This window comes from Pinus tabuliformis, chromosome 1_1 (genome assembly GCF_031772625.1).
Source record: "Pinus tabuliformis cultivar Carrire ecotype Pingquan chromosome 1_1, CPIR1, whole genome shotgun sequence".
NCBI lineage: Eukaryota > Viridiplantae > Streptophyta > Pinopsida > Pinales > Pinaceae > Pinus > Pinus tabuliformis.
Window position 1 is genome coordinate 53,003,780 of NC_142297.1, and position 14,116 is coordinate 53,017,895.

Genomic DNA, 14,116 nt, shown 5'->3' on the forward strand with positions numbered 1-14,116 from the left:
TAAATGGATTAGACATATTGGAACTTGAAGCAGCATGCAAAAAGAAAGCTTATGAAAGCATCCCAGAGTTTCAGCTTAACAAACTGGAAATGGTAATTTCCAGAGCATACCTTCAGCACCAGCTTGGTATCCAAGCAGGAAGCCAATGGGATTTAAGCCAAACTCCAAAAGACTCCAAAAAAAGAGGAAGAAGAACTGATCTCCAAAGAACAATAGCGATAGGGAAGATCCTGGTAGACTCAGGTAGGTATGCTAAGCTTACGAAGTACTACAAGCCCTCTACCAATAGTGAATCATGAAGCTCATTTCATGGAATCTAAGGGTGCTTAACAGCCCAGGAAAACTCAGAATGCTAAAAAATATGTTAAGAATGGAAAAGCCACAAATATGCTTTCTCCAAGAGACAAAATGTAACAGCTCAACTCTAGAAGTGATCCTCTCTAAAGCCTGGCCAGGTAGTCATTCGGTGGCTATGGATGCCTCTGGGGCATATGGAGGTCTGGCTATGACATGGAACTCCCAAGCACCTACCCTCACAGACTTTCATGCTTCTCATAGTATAATTCAGGCTGCTTTTCACATAATATGCACAAATATACATGGGAATCTCTCGAATGTATATTTCCCGCAGGAAGCGAAGGAAAAAATTTCTCTCCTCCAAACCATAGAAGCTCTTAACTCCAATAGAAGGAACTCGCTCTGGATTGTTGGGGGGGATTTTAACATGATAACAAAATTGGAGGAAAAGATTGGAGGCAGAAACAGGCTGGAACAGGAAAATACCCACTTTAAAGACTTTATCCAGAACGCATCCATGATAGATCTACATTATTGCAATGGCACTTTTATGTGGAGCAACCGAAGAGCAGGGAAGCATCAAATAGCCTCCAAGCTAGATCAGTTCCTAATCTCAGACAACACGATTCACCTAGGGGGAGACTTCTCGGCAACCATTCTTCCACATTCTGGATCTGACCATTGGTCGGTAGCCCTTCAATGGCAGTGTCCTGGCAGCACCACAAGAAGACATTTTCGCTTCGAGGAATTTTGGTTCACCCATCGCTCATTGAACGATTTGGTTCACTCTACATGGACATCCTTCAGGCCCCCAGACGGCTCCAAGATGTACTAGTTCCAACAGAAACTCAAACATTTAAAGCTCTGCCTCAAGCGATGGAACAGAGAGACCTTTGGAAACATCTTCAAGGCGCAACATGATCTCCAAAAAGCTCTGAAGGAATTGCAGCAAGAAATAAGTACTAAAGGCGACACAGAGAGAACCCTTAAGCAGGAGCAGCTCATCGACAATCAACTTGAGGAGAGAAGAAAGCAGGAGGAGATATACTGGAAGCAAAAGTCAAGAATCAGATGGTTAAAAGAGGGAGAATGAAATACCAAATTCTTTCACAGAACCACTGTGCAGCATAGAATGTGCAATAATATCCCTTACATTCAAACATCAGGAAGAGAAAGGGTGGAACAACACGAAGATATTGAGAAGGAATTCCTCAACCACTTCAAGCAAGTCCATCAAGAGCCTGACATCAACAGATGTCCAGCAACATAAAGAATCATACGCAATGTGCCAAAATTAATCACGGATGAGCACAATGAACTCCTCCTCAATCCAATCCAAACACAGGAAGTGGACGTAGCTATGGCTCAGCTTAAAGAAGGTAAAGCTCCCGGCCCAGATGGTTTCACCAACACTTTCTTCCACAAGTTCTGGGAACTAATAAAATTGGAAGTATGGGAAGTGGTTGAGGAATCTCGAGTGAATCACTAGCTGCTTCCCTCACTCAATACCACATTCATAGCCTTAATCCCAAAAGAGGAGGACTTGATCAAACCGGATAAGTTCAGACCGATCGCACTCTGCAATGTAATATACAAAGTCATCTCCAAAGTCATTGCAAACAGGCTAAAGCCCCTCTTGCCAATGCTCATTTCTCTGGAGCAGTCAGGATATGTGGAGGGGAGACAGATCATGGACGGCATCATCCTCTCGCATGAGATCATACACACTCTCAAGCACTCAAAACAGGCAGGTATGCTCCTAAAACTGGATCTTTCAAAATCTTTTGATAAACTCAGCTGGGATTATGTACAGCAAATGCTAACTGCTTTCGGTTTTAGTCCCGCATGGATTCGTTGGGTCATTAGCCTCATTTCCTCCACTAGTTTCTCCATACTCGTGAATGGGATCCCTTCTCGACCCTTTTCCAGGGGACCCTCTTTCCCCCTTCCTCTTTGTTTTAATGGCTAAAGGACTAGGACGTCACATTAATAATGCCCTTCACACTCATCAGCTTAAAGGTCTCTCTATTCATCAGTCGCCTGCCATTTCCCATCAGCAATTTGTTGATGACACCATGCTCTTTGGTTACCCCTCCGTTCAAGAAGCTTCCAAATTTAAATTCGTGCTCAATGAATTCGCCGAAGCCTCTGGAACCAGCATCAATTGCTCCAAATCACAGATCTTCTTCTTTAATACCCCTCTAGTTGTCATTCCTGCTATAGTCCGTATTTTGGGGTTCCCTATCGCCACCCTTCCCTCCAAGTACCTTGGGGCCCCCCTTGCTATCTCAGCCATCAAGCACTCCTCTTGGTGCAACCTCATTGAAAATCTTGAATCCTGTCTCAACCAGTGGACGCACAGAGCATTGAACTTAGTCAGCCGCGCAGTGCTCATAAAGGCCGTTCTACAAGCAATGTCGTTGTACTTATTTTCCATCCTAGATGCACCAAAGTGGGTCCTAAAAAGACTAAGGAATATCCAGAGACACTTCATTTGGGGCGGAAAAGCAACTAATCGCAAATGGGCATTGGTAAAGTGGAGCACTGTATGCAAACCAAAAGCAAAAGGAGGCATTGGACTACGAGATCCCGAGCACAGCAACGCCATCATGGGGGCCAAAATATGGTGGAAATGGCTCACAAGTCCAGGAAAACCATGGGTCACATTATGGACGGCAAAGTATGCCAATCATCGACCCCAGGAAGAACTCATCAGATTAAAGCCCAATGATAAAGGATCGCTAATTTGGAATGCAGCCAAAGAACACTATCAAATGATTCAGCAGCACAGTTTTTGGGAAGTAAGAAATGGTCTCCCCACTAGATTTTGGACAGATGCCTGGAACCAAATGCCTACTCTTAGTAATGTTCTGAACCTGCCTCTGGACACCATTGAGGAGGAGACACCGCAAGCGAAGATTAGGCAATACTGAGCTCAGGACTCTGAGAAGGGCTTCAGGATCTGGAAACCGGATAACCATGTACTCACAAATGAAGATATCCAAATCTCTGTGGAGCTGGAAAGGGAACTCAGCAAAAGGAAAATTAGGTGTGATGAGAGTAGAGACATTCTAAGGTGGGGATACCAGCCGAAAGGAGCTTACACCACATCCGAGGCCTACAAAATCTTATGCAATGAATCCGTTCCTCAGGACCCAATCTGGAGTAAAATATGGAGTTCGGGCTCCTGGCCCAAAATCTTTCATTTTCTCTGGCTGGTAGGACATCAGATAATTTTAACCTGGAACAAGCTTAGAAGAAGAAATTTTCATGGCCCCTCCATCTGTTTCAACTGCAGCGCCCATGAGGAAACTCTCCAACATCTGCTGGACTCTTGCCCCCTGGCAAATCAACTCTGGGAAAAGGCGAGCTTTCGGTGTCAAAGAAGATGTAGACTTGAGAATGACATCACGCATTATATTCGTCAGTGGCCACAAAACCCTTACAAGAGTGAAATCCTCAATCATATTTGGAGACTAGTACCCGGGCTAGTTTTGTGGAGCACATGGAAGGAGCGAAACAAGCGTATATTTAAAAATCAGTACTCCTCGATAGACAACATTTGGAACCTGCTATGCAGAAATCTTCAGGAGACTCTTATGTTAAAATCCTGGAAGGAGGAGGACTGGCCTACGCTAGCCAGCGAAAAAACCATTATGGACAACTGGCAAATTCATCATACTCAAGGCTCTCATAAGATGAACCATTCTAAAACCAACAACAAAAATCATAACACATGGAAGCCCCCAACAAGGTCTACATTCAAACTCAACTTCGATGGTGCTTCAAAAGGGAATCCTGGTCTCGCAGGCTTTGGAGGAATAATAATAAATCATGAAGGTGCACCCCTAATGCTATATTTCGGAAACATTGGATGGGACACCAACAACTCAGCTGAGCTAGAGGGTCTATGGCGTGGATTACTACTTGCTGGGGGACACAACTATCACCCCCTGAAGGTGGAAGGAGATTCTCAGATCCTTATAAACATGGCCAAAAAAATCCTTTATGGATCTCAGGCCAGGAATATCGTCACCAGCTATAGGCTTGAAGCAAGACTGGAAGCCATAGAACGTGAGCTCCATAACAACAGAGGAATCACCTTCACTAACACAAGACAAGAAGGCAACAGGGTTGCGGACTTCATGGCCAATGTAGGAGTGGAGACTGGTCACTCTCTAATCATAGGGCAGCTGAACACTATATTACCACATGACAAGGCTCAAGAGTGCTCTCAACTAGTCAAGAACGATGCAGCACCCCCGGATGCGGGTGATATATGAGATGGGACAGGAATTGGGAGATGGCCACATGCCAGCCCGTGGCCATCACGTGGAAACAATAAAGAACATAGCCGCTGACTGCAGCTGGTATAAGGTGGGATGGCAGAAGAGAGTTAATGATACGCGAGGTAACTTGGCTCAGGCGATGGCAACAGTTATGGCAGGGGAGCTCCAAAGCAGAGCCGGTGAAGTTATAAGGGAAATCGTTGCTTGGGATCAGAGAATGTTTGGGGTTTTGCAGTTGCCTGGCCTCTCCGTCTCTGTCGAGATTTCTTATCCATCTTTCTAGTTCATCCCTCATTCGGAGTTGGGTGCAGGGGGTCTGGTTGCAGGGGATTGGAACTACCCTGTGGTCGTTTGGAATTTCGCTCCTCCACATCTCGCGAGAATGGTGAGACCTCGACAGCGCATGCTTAGCCTTCGAGGTACCTCCAGGGGGGGAACCACGCGCAATCATGAAGCGGACAATGTTGTTCATTGTTGCCACTATAACCTCGCTCGCTCTACTGACGCCAACCCCCTCCACTCCAGCCAATTCATGGATGCAGGGGCTTCGAGCTCGAATGCCCTACCTGCCTTTGGTTCGGCTATATTCAATTTCAGTAGTGTCATGAACAATCTGCGGATTAGCACGCATGTCTCAGTCTTGTTCATAGAAAATGCAAGGGAAGATGAGGATGCCTTGGATGAACAGGGGTAGAGGACGAATGACAATCAGAAGCATGAAGCAACGGCCTCTGAAGCGGACAAGGAGCAGAAGGTTAAGGATGCGGCCTTAGCCCCAGAAGACGTAATGCAACGCACGCAAGATAAGAAGCTGGGAACTTGCGAGGAGGAAGACACCTTTCCCACTGCGGTTGAAAGAGAAGCCTATGGCTGGTGCCGGGTCAAGGAGGTGCAAATGGACGACTGAGGATGCCCACACATAAGGTTTATATGGCCTTATGTATGGTCTTTTGTTGTTTGTTTTTTGACTTTGTTAAAGTAACAATGCATCTGGTCTCTTTCGTGTCTGTTGGGTTGTGTTATATTATTTCCACGTAGTTAATAGGGGGTTTGAAGGAAACCCATAACCCCACTTTATGGGGTCCGGGGCAGGGCCCCGGAAAATTTTGGTTTTGGACCATATGTTAGGTTGGGCGGACCCACCTATGGTTTTGTGCATGATTTTCGCACATGTTTTTTGGATGCGATGGTTTTCGGTCCATGGTATTGGACGTGATGGTTTTCGGTCCATGGTATTGGATGCTTCAGCATGTATAAATATGTATTGTAACATTGAAAGGAACATAATGAAAAATCAAGCTAGTAGTCCCGGTTTTGGGATCCAGGGAAAAATCTCTGTCCATATGTGTTTTATGGGTTATGCTCTCTCATTGTTTATTTTCTTTGTTTAAGAATCCGTATGCAGGTAATTTCTGTACAGGGTTAAAACCTACATTTGGTATCAGAGCTGTTTTGGCTTCAAGGGGACGCCTTTGTTGCTGAGGGGTTTCGCTCGGGCCTGTGGTACACCTTGTTCAGTGGGAGATCTACGAGATCGATTCTGGTGGTGAAAGAAGATGGCGAGCAATGGAAAGATAGTGATTGAGAAGTTCGATGGTCAGAATTTTGAGTTGTGAAAACTCAAGATGTAGGATTTGTTGGTGGATAAAGATCAGTGGATCGTGGTAGATCCGGGTACTAAACCATCGGGAGTGACCAATGAAGAATGGAAGAAGTTAGATCGGAAGGCAAAGAGCAAAATACGATTGTGTGTCTCGGATTTAGTATTGCTGAAAGTATCAGGGGAAGCTACGGCAAAGGCTTTGTGGGTCAAGTTAGGGACTTTGTACCAATCTAAGTCTCTGGTGAATAAACTGTTCCTACGAAAAAAGCTGTATAACCTGAGGATGAAAGATGGAGACTCGGTGACAGAGCATCTGAATGCGTTTAATACTGTGGTAAGTCAGTTATTATTTGTTGATATTAAACTTTCATATGAATATAAGTGCATCAGTCTGTTGTGTTCGCTACCATATTCGTGGAATAGTCTGGTTATTGCAATAGGTAGCAATGAAACTGCTTTACAGTTTGATGAAATAGTCTCAGCCTTGCTGACGGAGGAGATGAGACGGAAAAATATGGACAACCAGAATGGTGATGCCTTGTCTGTACGAGGACGGTCCCAGAACAGAAACAAAAATAAGTCATCGAGTGGGAGATCTAAATCTAGAGGGAGATCTAAATCTTCAGGAAAACCTACAAAGGTGGTGTGTTGGAAATGCAGAAAGGAAGGGCACTTCAGAAGGGATTGTAAATCTAAAGCTCCTGATAAAGGAAAGGGATCTAATGATGCTCCTTCTACAGAGGCGAAAACCACCTCAGATGAAGGTGGGGATGTGTACTTGGCTTCTTCAAGTACACATGTAGATCATGAGGCATGGTTGATTGACTCAGGTGCATCCTTTCACTTCACTCCCCATAGAGAGTGGTTCTGTGAGTATGAGAAATACAATGGTGGTGATGTCTTCTTAGGAGATGATAGGAAGGATAGAATCATTGGTCGGGGAAAAGTAAAGTTGAAGTTGCAAGGTGGAAGGGTTAGAACACTTCCGGGTGTTCTACATATTCCTGCATTGGCCAGAAATCTGATTTCTGTAAGAAAGTTGGATGATGCAGGTGTAAAGACGGTGTTCAAGAAAGATACCTGCAAGATGGTTCGAGGAGCACTGATATTAATGCAGGGAGTTCGGATTGGAACTCTGTACAAGCTGCAAGGTAGCATTGTTGTTGATGGGTGCAATAGTTCTATGGTTCCTGAAAATGGAGTAGAGAATCTAGTGGCCTCTGGAGAGAAGACCATGTTGTGGCATCAAAGGCTTGGACATATTGGAGAGAAGGGCCTTCAAATACTTCATGGTAAAGGTATGGTAGAAGGTATGAATAATATCTCTCTAGATTTTGATTTCTGTGAAAATTGTGTATATGGGAAGCAGAATCGGGTGAGTTTCCCCTCTGGTGGTAAGAGGACGAAACAGATATTAGAGCTTGTGCACAGTGATGTGTTTGGACCTATGAAGGTTCCATCACTGAGTAAGTTTTTGTACTATGTATCATTCATAGATGACTTCTCAAGGAATACATGGATATATTTTCTTAAGAAGAAATCAGAAGTCTTTGACAGGTTTAAAGAATTTAAGGCTCTGGTTGAAAATCAGACAGAGAAGAAGATAAAGGTGTTGAGGACAGATAATGGTGGAGAATTTTGTAGCAAGGAATTCGAAGAATTTTGTAAGAAGTGTGGTATAGCATGGTAGAAGACTACTCCATATACACCTCAGCAAAATGGAGTCGCAGAAAGAATGAACAAGACGTTGATGGAAAGGGCAAGAAGCATTCTCAGTGGTGCCGGGTTAGGACAGGAATTCTGGGCAGAGGCGGTGGATACTGCATGTTACCTAATCAACAGATCACCTTCATCAGCGTTGGAGGATAAGACTCCACAAGAAGTATGGACTGGTAGGAAACCCTCTATTTCACATCTAAGGGTATTTGGATGTGATGCATATGTACATGTTCCAAAGGAGAAACGGACCAAGTTGGATAGTAAATCTGAAAAGTGCATCTTTATTGGGTATAAGGATGGTTTAAAGGGTTATAAGCTTTGGAACCCAGTCACAAGGAAGGGTGTGTACAGCCGAGATGTGTTGTTCAGAGAGGTAAAAGATGTTATTCAACATGAAGTCCAACCAAAGGAACCTGAGAAGATAGAGTTTGAGCCAAAGGAGGAAGAATCAGACTCTGCAGCAGAGGAGGAATCAGAAGATGAAGAGCCACAAACTCCAACTGTGAGAAGATCAGTTCGAGAAATAAGGCAGCCAGAAAGGTATAGTCCATCTACTTTCAGTTCAAATTTTGCTTTGTCTGTTACTGATAATGATCCCAGAACTGTGAAGGAAGCAGTGGATTCAGAGGATGGAAAACTTTGGAAAGAGGCCATGGACGATGAAATGGCATCTTTGCACAAAAATGAGGCTTGGGATCTGGTGGAGTTACTGGCTGGAAGGAAACCCATTGGCAGCAAATGGGTGTTCAAGAAGAAGAAAAATGCAGAAGGAAAGGTGGAGAAATACAAAGCTCGGTTGGTAGAAAAAGGTTATTCCCAGGTGCCGAGAATTGATTTTGGTGATATTTTTTCTCATGTTGCCAAGGTAACTTCTATTAGATTACTTTTATCTATTGCTGCTGCTTTTGATTTTGAGGTAGAAGAGATGGATGTGAAGGCAACATTTCTTCACGGGGATTTGGAAGAGGAAATCTACATGAAGCAACCTGAAGGCTTTGCGATGAAGGGTAAGAAAGAAATGGTATGCAAGTTAAAGAAGTATCTCTATGGGTTAAAAGAGTCACCAAGGATGTGGTATCAAAAATTTGATACATTTATACGGGGACTTGGCTTCACCAGAAGCAAAGCAGATCATTGTGTGTATTTTAAATTAATTGGTGACCGTATTATTTATCTGGTCTTGTATGTGGATGATATGTTGCTGGTTGGAAATGACAAAGAAATTATCCAGGATTTGAAGACCCAATTGTCCTCCAAATTCGACATGAAAGATATTGGTGCTGCAAACTATATTTTGGGCATGGAAATTAAAAGATCGGTCAAAGAGGAAGCTCTGGTTAAACCAGAGGAAGTATGTCGAGACAATACTCTAGAGGTTTAATATGGAGGATAGTAAACCGGTGAAGGTTCCTATTCCTGTAGGTGTGAGGTTATCTGCTGAACAGTGTCCCAAGACACAAGAAGAGGAAGAGGAAATGTCTTGTGTTCCATATGCAAGTGCAGTGGGTAGCCTGATGTATGCAATGGTCTGTACTAGACCAGACATTGCACATGCAGTGGGAGTATTGAGCAGGTTTATGTCTAAACCTGGGAAGGACCACTGGACAGCAGTGAAGCGGGGTTTTAGGTATTTGCGTGGCACTAGTGATTATGGTTTGTGCTACCAAGGAAGACCAGGATTGGACATAGCGTTGGATATTCATGGCTTTGTTGATGCAGACTGGGCTGGAGATCTAGATCAGAGAAGATCTACAAGTGGGTATGTGTTTAACCTATTTGGAGGTGCAGTCAGTTGGATGAGTAAGAAATAATCTGTAGTGGCACTATCAACTACAAAGGCAGAATACATGGCAGCCACTCATGCAAGCAAGGAAGTAATTTGGTTGCAGAGATTCTGCTCAAGTATGGGGTTAGTACAGGGAGCTATAAGAATAGACTGTGATAGCCAAAGTGCAATTTTCTTGGCAAAGAACCCTGCTTATCATTCAAAGACAAAACACATTGATGTTCAATATCACTTTGTGAGGGATATGATAGAAGATAGAAAGGTGTTTCTGGTAAAGGTGGACACTTTGAAGAATACTGCATATGCATTGACAAAATTTGTGAGCTCTGAGAAGTTCTCTTGGTGTAGAGAAGCAATGGGAATGTCAGGGCTGAAAAAATGACTAAGCTCTATTGTGGCCCCCTGTGGAAAGAAAAAAACAAGTGGGAGATTTTTGGGTTGTGTTATATTCTTTCCACGTAGTTAATAGGGGGTTTGAAGGGCACCCGTAACCCCACTTTATGGGGTTCGGGGCAGCGCCCCAGAAAATTTTGGTTTTGGACCATATGTTAGGTTGGGCGGACCCACCTATGGTTTTGTGCATGATTTTAGCACATGTTTTTTGGACGCGATGGTTTTCGGTCCATGGTATTGGATGCTTCGGCATGTATAAATATGTATTGTAACATTGAAAGGAACATAATGAAAAATCAAGCTGGTAGTCCCGGTTTTGGGATCCAAGGGAAAATCTCTGTGTATATGTGTTTTATGGGTTATGCTCTCGCATTGTTTATTTTCTTTGTTTAAGAATTCGTATGAAGGTAATTTCTGTACAGGGTTAAAACCTACAGTATCTGGGTCTATGTCCATGTTCCTGAATTTTGTGTCAATGATCTGGGTAAGGTCGGTGTCCCCTACGTGGGATGAAATGGTTGGTGCCCCTGTGTGGGCGAGCTCCTATGGAAGTCTGGTTTCTGTGTCTGGCACGCTTGTGTGGGCTATTTTGGGATGACTCAATCACTCTCGGGTGACATGCCCAGAGCCTGACTCTCTCCTGTTTCACCATGATGTATTTTTGAATCTTGTACATAATAGAATAGTTTAGTCTTTTACCGAGAAAAAAAAGAGAAGAAGTTGTAACAAAGGAGAGGAGTTTATGCTTATATAATATGTTACACATCAAGCAATACTTCTAGCCTCTAGAAATAGTAGCAAATGTTATAGTTTAGGAAAACACCACTGATAGAGATTAAGAAATAGTTGTACAGTAGTTTGGTCTTTCCTTGAGGTCAAATCCCACACTAGGGAATTATTGTATGCATACAAGAGGATAATGGATGCACCATTTTGTGCACAACTAAGGCCAATAAATTTCATCTATTTTTACACATATACAATAGATCTCCACTATCTCAATCTAACAATTTTTCTTAAGGTTGAACATCAAGGATTGGTAGCCACCTTCAAGCATATAGAGAAGTAAGCATCCTCTAAGGAGACCATAACCGAATACCATTTTGGACAATTTTCTGAAAGCCATGTTTGAACTCAGTCATAACGAATTTTCAAAGAAAATGAGTACCTTGGGAATTTGCAATCCAATGGGAAAGACAAAAAAACATAACAATTGTTGTTAGAAAAAGGTGAGAGAAGATGGATGGGGTTATCACTAGGAATGTAGTCCCTTCATGCCACTATAAAGGCTCCAAATTCTGTCGACTCAAGAAACATCTGGAAAGCCAAAGAGATTCCTAGCCTTCCCTCTTGAGAATATATAAGGAGAAAATAAAGATGGCATTCTTGTTCTGGACAAAGGTTCAACTGCGTATTTTGAATTTTGGAAACCAAAGAGGAAATAGTTCATGATTTTGCTATAGATATAGATAACATAGCATTTTCTTTGTTTATTCAGGATCCAAATGTGACTATATGAAGGCATATGGTATTACTCAACAATGTGGCATGCCCAAGGGATCTAACCACTATTGATAGCAATTTGGTGTTAAGACTAAATAGACATGAACAAACTAGGTATGGCCAACAATAATGAAGGTCTGTTTAAAAGCTACTTACTCCTACTCCTCTGATGGGATTGATTTTGGTGCCACCTAAAAATAATTGTTGAGTTGGTATTAAATTTAGATTATAAACCCACTTACTTGCAATTGTTAAGGTTGATAAGTTAAGGTGTTGATTTCGTTTTTAGACCATTTTCTCCGCTCATTATCTTGGATCATGACAAAAGTAAAAGGGATGCAAGAAAACCAAAATGAAAGTAAGACTACTGCAAATTACATATGGATAACCAAAGACATAACCTTATTACCTTAAAATAGTCTGATCTGGTAGGGTACATGAATAAGTCAAACAACATAGAATAACAAGACCATTGTCTTTGTTTAACAGAAATTTTGATGGTAGCTTAAGAAACTTGTCTATGGTAATCAGATGACTAGCATTAATTACAAAGAAGTAAAAAACCATATAATTAATATGGTGCTTCTAAAGCACTGATTTTTACAACTCACCTACAGTACCAATTCAGTGATTTTATTTTTGAAAGCTTCTTATTTTTCTCTTACAATACATCGATAAAATATTTCAAAAGAAGAAAAACTCTAGAAAATAAACCTAATAATTTATATTGAAACCATTCATATTGTCCAGATGACAAATTTTCCAAAAATGTGAAGAACATGATCCAAAAAAGAGTCCAAAATTGCTACCTTTGTTTCAAAAACAACTAATGAGAAGAGCCCCTCACCCAAAGAGTGATATGTGTCTACGTTACCAGAAGGGGGAAAAGGAAATAGAAGTAGGAACAAAGTGAGAAGTAGAGCTAGAGGGTTTTAGAAGATAATTAACACAAACCCCACTTTCTCTGCCGTATTTTATAGATGAAAAATTGATTAGCAGTGCACTAATTTAGTGTCAAGATTTCTTGTCAATACAGAAACAGATACAATAACTAGAATGAAATGAAAAATAGGTCCCTTGGTCATGTTTCTCATTTCTGGTAACCTAGATAGGAAGCTAAGATAAAACCTACGACAAGGGGAATATGCAAACATAAAATTAAGCCATCATTTGAGTCTACGGTGTTATATCCAATAAGTAACCATTGTATAGATACTTAAAAAGATGGTCATTGGGGAAAAGAACTAACATGTTACCCCTAATTTTGAACCAGGCCTCTACACACTTCTTGTATGCAACAATGAGATCATCCTTGCAAGAACAACCCAACACAATAGGTGCCCATGCCTCTTGGTTTCTCTCCATTGTAAGATGGAATATTCTACACTCCTTCTCAAACCGGCTCCCAATTCTGTCTAATTGCCTCCCTTGATCAGAAGGCACATTCCCTTCCAGTGCCTTCACCTCGAGGTCAAGACCCTTCACAAGATCTACATCAGAACTATCAGAAAGAGAACACCTTGCGAGATTTGACATTCCTATAATGTTAGTATCATAATCATTAGAATATTCATCTTCATCATCATAATTTCCTCCATTTGAAGTATATTGTGAATGCCATGACTAATCATCAACATCGAAATAATCTGGGTTGTCTGCACTACCATCCACAGATGGTATGCATGAGATGGGTTCCTCGTGCTCCTCATATGTTGGAACATTTCTGGAGTCATATTTAACTGCAGAAGTTGAATACCTCTCCATGCTAACGTGGAATGGGCTATAAACTTAGGCTTACTAATCAATATGACTGAAAAATCCCTAATATTTCCCCCATTTCTCTTCAGAACTCTTTTTTCTTGCACTTACTTTGTTTATGTTCTTAGGACCACAACCAACAAGAAATACCCCAATAACAACAATTCTCACTATCATTTGCTATTTTTTGGGATGCACCAAATATTATCTAAGAAAATATCAAGCCAAAAGTTGTAACTTTGAGATGGCCTATGAATAACAATGCTCTTTAACACCGGTGATGCCATGTGAGTGAGATGGCAGACGGGGCTCAGTGAAATTCAATGCTGGAGGTATGGAAGATGGTGCTCGATTGACAATCATGAAGGATTAAGGTCCAACCTTCTATAGAGGAGGATGTGAAAACAAAAACTGGAAGGGAGGGCACAAGTATAGCTGAGGGTAGAGAGCTGTAGAAACAGAAAGGTAGCAGAAATCATGGGCCTATAATAATTTGGACAGCTGGAAATATTTTATTGGTTGAAGGAAAAAACACATGGTTAAATGTTATTGGCTGGAAGGGTGAAATCCAAGCTTTCCCATCAGCTGGGGCGAACAATGTTTGGCCACCCCAAGCCAGCAAAGAAAATTCCTATCAGCGTAAATATTGGATGATAAATAGAATCACGGCCATTGTAGAAGACTATTGGCAAAGATCAACATCCTCTTATGGATGGAGGGAAAAATTTCCTAAATAAAAACAGGGCTATCATGGGGATATTGAAACAC

At 42.0% G+C, this 14,116-nt stretch overlaps 1 pseudogene; it reads right to left on the reverse strand.

Moving 5' to 3' along the window:
• Positions 1 to 12,766: 12,766 nt before the first annotated feature.
• On the reverse strand, positions 12,767 to 13,354 carry LOC149211533 (uncharacterized; annotated as a pseudogene).
• Between the last annotated feature and the right edge of the window lie 762 nt (positions 13,355 to 14,116).